Below are 6,302 nucleotides of genomic sequence, written 5' to 3'. Positions count from 1 at the left end.
GTGCCTTTAAAAGCCTTCAGTGTGCAAAGACCTTTACACAGTATCCGAAGGATCATTTAAATATACAAATAAAAATGACAATGCTAGCATTCAATTAGAGTAGTTATGTAATTAGAGTAATATTGGGTATATTATTATTATTATTATTATTATTATTATTATATACTAACACAATGTTGGTCCAGATTATCTGGCTGAAAGATCTCTCTAGATTCAGGCTGATAGAGTTGAGGTTAAGAAAGCTGAAATTTGCTCTCCTACAGCCAAGAAAACAGAGAAAACAGGAGACAATGTGAAAGGAAATAGATTTATTGAATAAATGTGTTTGTTGAGAATGACATTGAGCAGGTGTTTTCTATCAGGCAATGAGATGGAGAATCATTGTCAGAGACAGACTGAACTAAAAATGCAGAAAATATGTATCAGTTTACTTTACTCTTTCCAGATGAAAGTGTTTTGTGATGGCCTTTATATCTTCATAAGCGAATGTAACTGCAAAGCTGTTAATGTAATCACTGAGCTTCTCATAGATAAACTCTTCATATTCTTCATACACTAGTTTACACCACTTAGAATAAAAAAGCAAACAAGCTTTTTCTCTAATTTCCTCGCTAACATTCAGGTTTTTCAGGTGTGTTTTCAGTTTATCTGCCTGTTCTTCTCCAAATGTCTTGAACTCATGAAATGTCATTTTCTGAGAGGGAAATTCAATTTTAAAGTTATTATGAGAAAGAAAAAGAATTCTTTTTTTCATTATTATTATATTTATTTCATCTGTAATATATGTTTTAATAGTCCTAGTTGTAATTTTATGTTTGTTTCTGTGGAAACATGTAAATGTTGATCTACGGTGTTGTTTTTTCATGTTTTCTTTTAACTCCAGTCATGTTTTTTTAATCAAAGGATCTTTATCATTCATCAGGACCTTCAGCTCTTCAACTATATTCCCTGATGCACCATAAAAGTCCTGGAAGGCGATGACAACCTCTATATTAAAACTGAACATTTCCTCAGAGAAATTAACTAACTGGATCATACAAGAATCACGTTTTTTTTTAGAAAAACATTTTCTACAAAAGCAGGGACTATATTTAGTAAATATATATATAGCTTTTATCATTTTCTCTTTTCCTTTAATTTCTTTCTTTATTTCATGAATACATTGATCTTCACTGTGAACCATATCTGGAGGATCTACTTTCTCAGAAACATTAACTGGCTTAAAGGGTCCGATTAATATCGGCGGTCCATCTTTTAGTTCAATCACAGCAAAACCATACTCATTGATACATTTGTTTTTAGCAATATTAAAATATTTTATGAACCCTGAAACCTTAGAAGATATTTTTTGATTTATAGGAAAAAGGGAATATATAGGAAACAGATAATCACAAGAATCATGCATTAAATCAATTGTAATTCTAGCTATTTCCTTCTTGCTAAAATCGATGCTCCTGATGATGTCATTTTCATCTCTGTAGATCCATGGCGGCTTCTCCATCGATCTGACAAAACATTCAGAGTGATTTTAGATGTGATAATAATAAAAATTAGTGTGTGATTACAGAATCAATATATATTTCTCTTTATTAAACACTGATGCAACAACACAGTTTTGATTAAAAATCATATAAAACTAAAGTAATTGAGGGGTCTTTACTTCATGAGCAGGGCTTTTTATTCCATTAGTGATGAAATTAATTTGATTAAAGCAATATGAGAAACAACAAGAGCACTTTTTACTCCAAACACCATATTATTCTACAGTTACTGAAAATCTTGCCTTGAGCAAAACTGAAAACCGCCATTGATCTTAAAACACCTCCAGCAATCTGATCTATTCTCATCCGCTACATCAATTAAAACATTAAATATTAGATCAACTTATCGCAGAATCAACTTCTAGTGGTTTAGAGGTAAATGAAATCAAATGTGTCATTTACTCTGATGTGTGTTTAGTCCTGTCATACATATTACAATTACAAATAATGATTTTTACCGTCTGGCCTTAAAGCGCTTGGTGTTCTTCTTGACTTTCTTTCTTTTCATCTATATTGGAAATGAGGAATCAGAGCCAATGGTTAGTATGATTTATATCATCCCCAAACATAGCAGAATGTTATCTAAACATTTAACAGTAGTGTAGGAGCTAACTCAATATCCCAACAGATTGTATATTAACGTTTATTTGTGGCGAGAGTAAATGTCATGTGTTATTTTAGATTTTTAGATTTCGATGCAACACTGATTTTTCTGTCTATTTCTAAATTATTTCCTAAATTTATTCTGATGTTTAATTTCTGTTATGTTCCTCTATTAAACACTGTATGAATATATCAGTTTATATGATACAGGTTCAGATAGGAGTAAGAATCAGATCTCTGTCGGACATTAGGATTACATTTAAGTTTAGTTTAGTTTATAGTTTATTTAAGTTTAGATGTATGATGTTCTTCCTCAGTGTTTCTGTCTGGTTTTCCAGCACAAATATCTAAACATTCTTAAATCAAGATACATTTACTGGAGAAGAGAAATGACTGAAGATATTAAGTGCAGTGACGTAAAAGGCAAACTTTGATTCTACAATGAGATTAAGAGTCATCATGGTTTCTCTCAAAGGATGGAACCGCAGAGTTACATTACTACAGTAGAATCATCATTCATAGTGGGATATTTGTTCATCTATAATAGAAACATTTAAAAACAAGTAATCTCACACAACATTAGATGAACTGTTCCTCTGTATCATTTACTGCTTCAATGATGAACAAATAAACAACTAATTTGAAATGATTTATATGCATGTTTGTTTATGCACAGTGCATAATGTGACACATTTTAAAACACATTTCTTACGTTCACTGAACATTTCAATAGAAGCACTTAAACTAACAATAGGACAACAATATATAAGAGCTGTGAAAAGCCCAGTAGTCTAGTACACTGTACACTTTCATTTTTTGAACCTTAGGTCTGTTCTCCAAAGCATTCATGAATCACAACTATTAAAGTTCATATCTGTGCTGTATATGCAGAATGTGACTTTAGGATCTTAAACTAAATCAAACAGATCAGAGTCACTCACCGTGGCTGTTAGCGCAGAAATGCCTGGGGCAGGAGCTCCGGAGACACTCTGAAGTAACTTGTCTTTCTGATGTTGGACTGCCGTATGCCGGCCTACAGTACAATCGCTCTCAAATGACAGAACCGCCGAGTCTGTTTCCACTGCTGCTGGATCAGTGTTGGTGCTCCTGCCCCGGGTAGATTGTCCTATAAATTGCCCTTCTCTTCTCTTAAAGCTGTTACAATACAAATTATTTGAGTTGAGTTGATTTATTCGAGTTGAATTATTTAAGCTTTTGAGCCATGACTTCAGAAGTGTTTGCTTTAGAGCAGCTCTTTATAGTGTGCTGAGGCCACGCCCTTTAAAGGTGTGGTTTAATGGAATATTTAATATATTTAAAGAATTCAGAATATGAGAGTAAAGGCTGTTGGGACGTGACCGGAGGGCCTCCACCCAACGACAGAAGATGAACCAGTCTAAGAATGAGAAACCATCATCGAGAGAAAACACTGAGAGACGAGGCTATAAGAGAGGAAGAATATCTCCTCACCATCAGGATCTGCTGACCTTCTCTTTCAAGGAAATAAACCATCTTTAGGAATATTTAGACATGTGTGTCTCTTATTCAGTGATGTAATTTTATTTTATTTCCTAAACCTGTTCCATCAGTGTCGAACCAAACAATGCTGTTCGTCTGGATTCACTTTCGTCGGCTGATAAACAACGACCGACTGCACTTCCTTTAATTCATTTCATTCTAATCAAAGTCAATGCCTTGATAACTCTCTGAACACAAGCTAAAATGATCACAATGGTGTCAAATCTCCACATCTGATCATGATCTGGTTCAGTTCTGAGGAGGATGAATGTGTTCAGTGTGTTTTATAGGAGTGTTTTTGAGCAACACTGCTGTGATGGGGATTCACCTCACATTACATTCATATTAAAAGCCAATATTGTAGTTTAAAGTCACACTGATTCTTCTGTGACTGACTGATGTTGAGGATCTGCGGTGTAAGGGTTGGGCTCTCGGTTTCATTGTGAAACAAACACACAAACACACTGAAATCGCTCTGAATTCTGGGAATGTTCACTTTAAAACATCATAATCCCTGACAGAAGTGAGTGGATTCAGGGATAGAAACCTGCAGATTGTTCAGTTAGAGTTATTTTCCATTGGATTTTGAGTATTTCTTCAGGAACTGTAATGAACAGAACTGGTTATTGATTTCATCGTCATCAGTCAAATATGTTTCAGAGAATCAGTTTATAGGAAACAGAAACACATCAGACCTGAAACACACACAACACTGCAGTGATGAGCGTTTAAATGTGTTTGAAAAAGTCAAATAAAAACCAAACATTTAAGGCCTGTACTGATCAGAAACTGACGTGCATTTTCATCTTCAGAACACAAATTAAGATATTTTTGATGAAATCCGAAGCCCGTCGTCTCCTCTGTCGTGATAGCCGTAGAGCTGACGGCCGCTCCTGGTATCTCAGGTGTTGACGAGGACGGTGTCGTACTCCGCAATCATTTAACTTCAGACCAGAAATCCAACATCACTAAATTAATCTCTGATTTGAAGTGTTTGTTTAGTGATGTTCCTAGACAAACGAATGTTTTGCAGCATGACATTATTGTGAATGGTGCTTGCCCTGTTCAGCAGCATGTTTATCGTGTGAATACAGTCAAGGGATCTATTGTGCGTCAGGAGGTAAGTGATATGCTGGAGAATGGTTCAGCCAAACCCATCTGCAGTCCCTGGAGTTCTCCATGTTTGCTCATGCCTAAATCTGATGGCACCTTTAGATTCTGCACCGATGACCGCAATTATCCGATTATCCTTTACTGCTCATGGAAGACTGTATAGACAACATTGGTTCTGCACGTTTGTTAGGAAACTGGATATGCTGAAAGGATACTGGCTGGTCCCACTTACACCACAAGCGTCAGACATCTCAGCATCCATAACCTCAGATAACTTCCTTCAATATACAGCGATGGCTTTCGGGCTCAGAAACGCACCTGCAACGTTTCAGCATCTGATAAATATTGTCTTGGCTGATGTACCGAATTGCAATGCATTTCTCGAAGATCTGGTTATATATATTTATATTTATATTTATATATTTAGAGAGTAACACCAAGTGAAACACCAAGACTTGCTTTTCTTAGTTAGGTTAGACGTTAAACTTGAGTTAGTTTTTGTTTTGTTCTTTTCTTTGGAGCCACTTTTGTCCTTTTCCATGGATTATTTTTGTTTTCTTCTATTGTTTATGTAAACATTGTATATATTGTCACGCTTGTGCTTTTACGTGTTTTATGTGATAATAAAAACTGGAAGAAGTCAGTTTGGTGTATGATGTAAAATGAAAAGCTGGTAAATGGTTCCTCTTTGATGAGGATCAACCCTTCAGGTTATGATGACTCAAATCACAACACAAAGCAATGCTGTTCATCTCCATTAACACGTGACTGAACGATGGAAATAATGCTGCCCAGATGATCAAATCCACATACTTGAGTTTCTGATTTCACAACCCTGATGATTCCAGTCAGTCCACTAGTTACTTTCTATTGAACACAAACCCATGACATTTCCACAGCAAACAAATATATTCCAGAAGAGTTCAGCTGAGCTTCCCATTCATTTTGAAATCATTATTTCTGAATGATCTCTCCAGTTTTTTTGTTTTTTTTAAACTTGGTTATTGAGGAAACATTCCATTCTTTCATTCTTCAAACGAATGTTACTTTTGAATGTTCTTTGAATATTCTGCAAATAGTAACATTTAAAAACGTTACAAAATATCCAAATGAAACATTACAGAAAACAAAACAAAAACATTCCATGAACATTGTAAATAATGTTTTTGTGCTAACTTTGAGAACATTATTACAGACCAGATAACTTTCTATTAACATTACTGGAGGAACGTTTGTTCATAACTTTGAGAGAACCTTTCCACAACATTCCCTGTTAGTCCAAACTAGAACGGATCATCAAATCCAATGAAGTCATGAATATATCATCCTTCACACCAATAAATGAACAGTTTCTCTTGTGTTGATCAGGAGGCCACAGATTGTGTTTCTGTTTCTTGTAAAGTGAAACACACCGACAGAAACTCACTCACGTGTGCTGATGTCAGTCAAAGAGAAAGTAGTTCAACAAGGTCTAATTTGTTGAAAAGTCATCAGAATAAAATATTTATACCATAATATACAACAATG

General features: G+C 34.9%; 1 long non-coding RNA gene across 1 annotated transcript; it reads right to left on the bottom strand.

The window, feature by feature from the left end:
- Positions 1-293: 293 nt before the first annotated feature.
- Positions 294-3,368, bottom strand: LOC125274631. The gene is made up of 3 exons (XR_007186304.1): positions 3,086-3,368; positions 2,000-2,049; positions 294-1,505 (listed from the first exon to the last, which is right to left on the bottom strand). It is a non-coding gene; the product is annotated as an uncharacterized LOC125274631 (long non-coding RNA).
- Between the last annotated feature and the right edge of the window lie 2,934 nt (positions 3,369-6,302).

Source organism: Megalobrama amblycephala, linkage group LG9, assembly GCF_018812025.1.
Source record: "Megalobrama amblycephala isolate DHTTF-2021 linkage group LG9, ASM1881202v1, whole genome shotgun sequence".
NCBI lineage: Eukaryota > Metazoa > Chordata > Actinopteri > Cypriniformes > Xenocyprididae > Megalobrama > Megalobrama amblycephala.
This window is presented reverse-complemented; position numbering and strand designations above follow the sequence as displayed.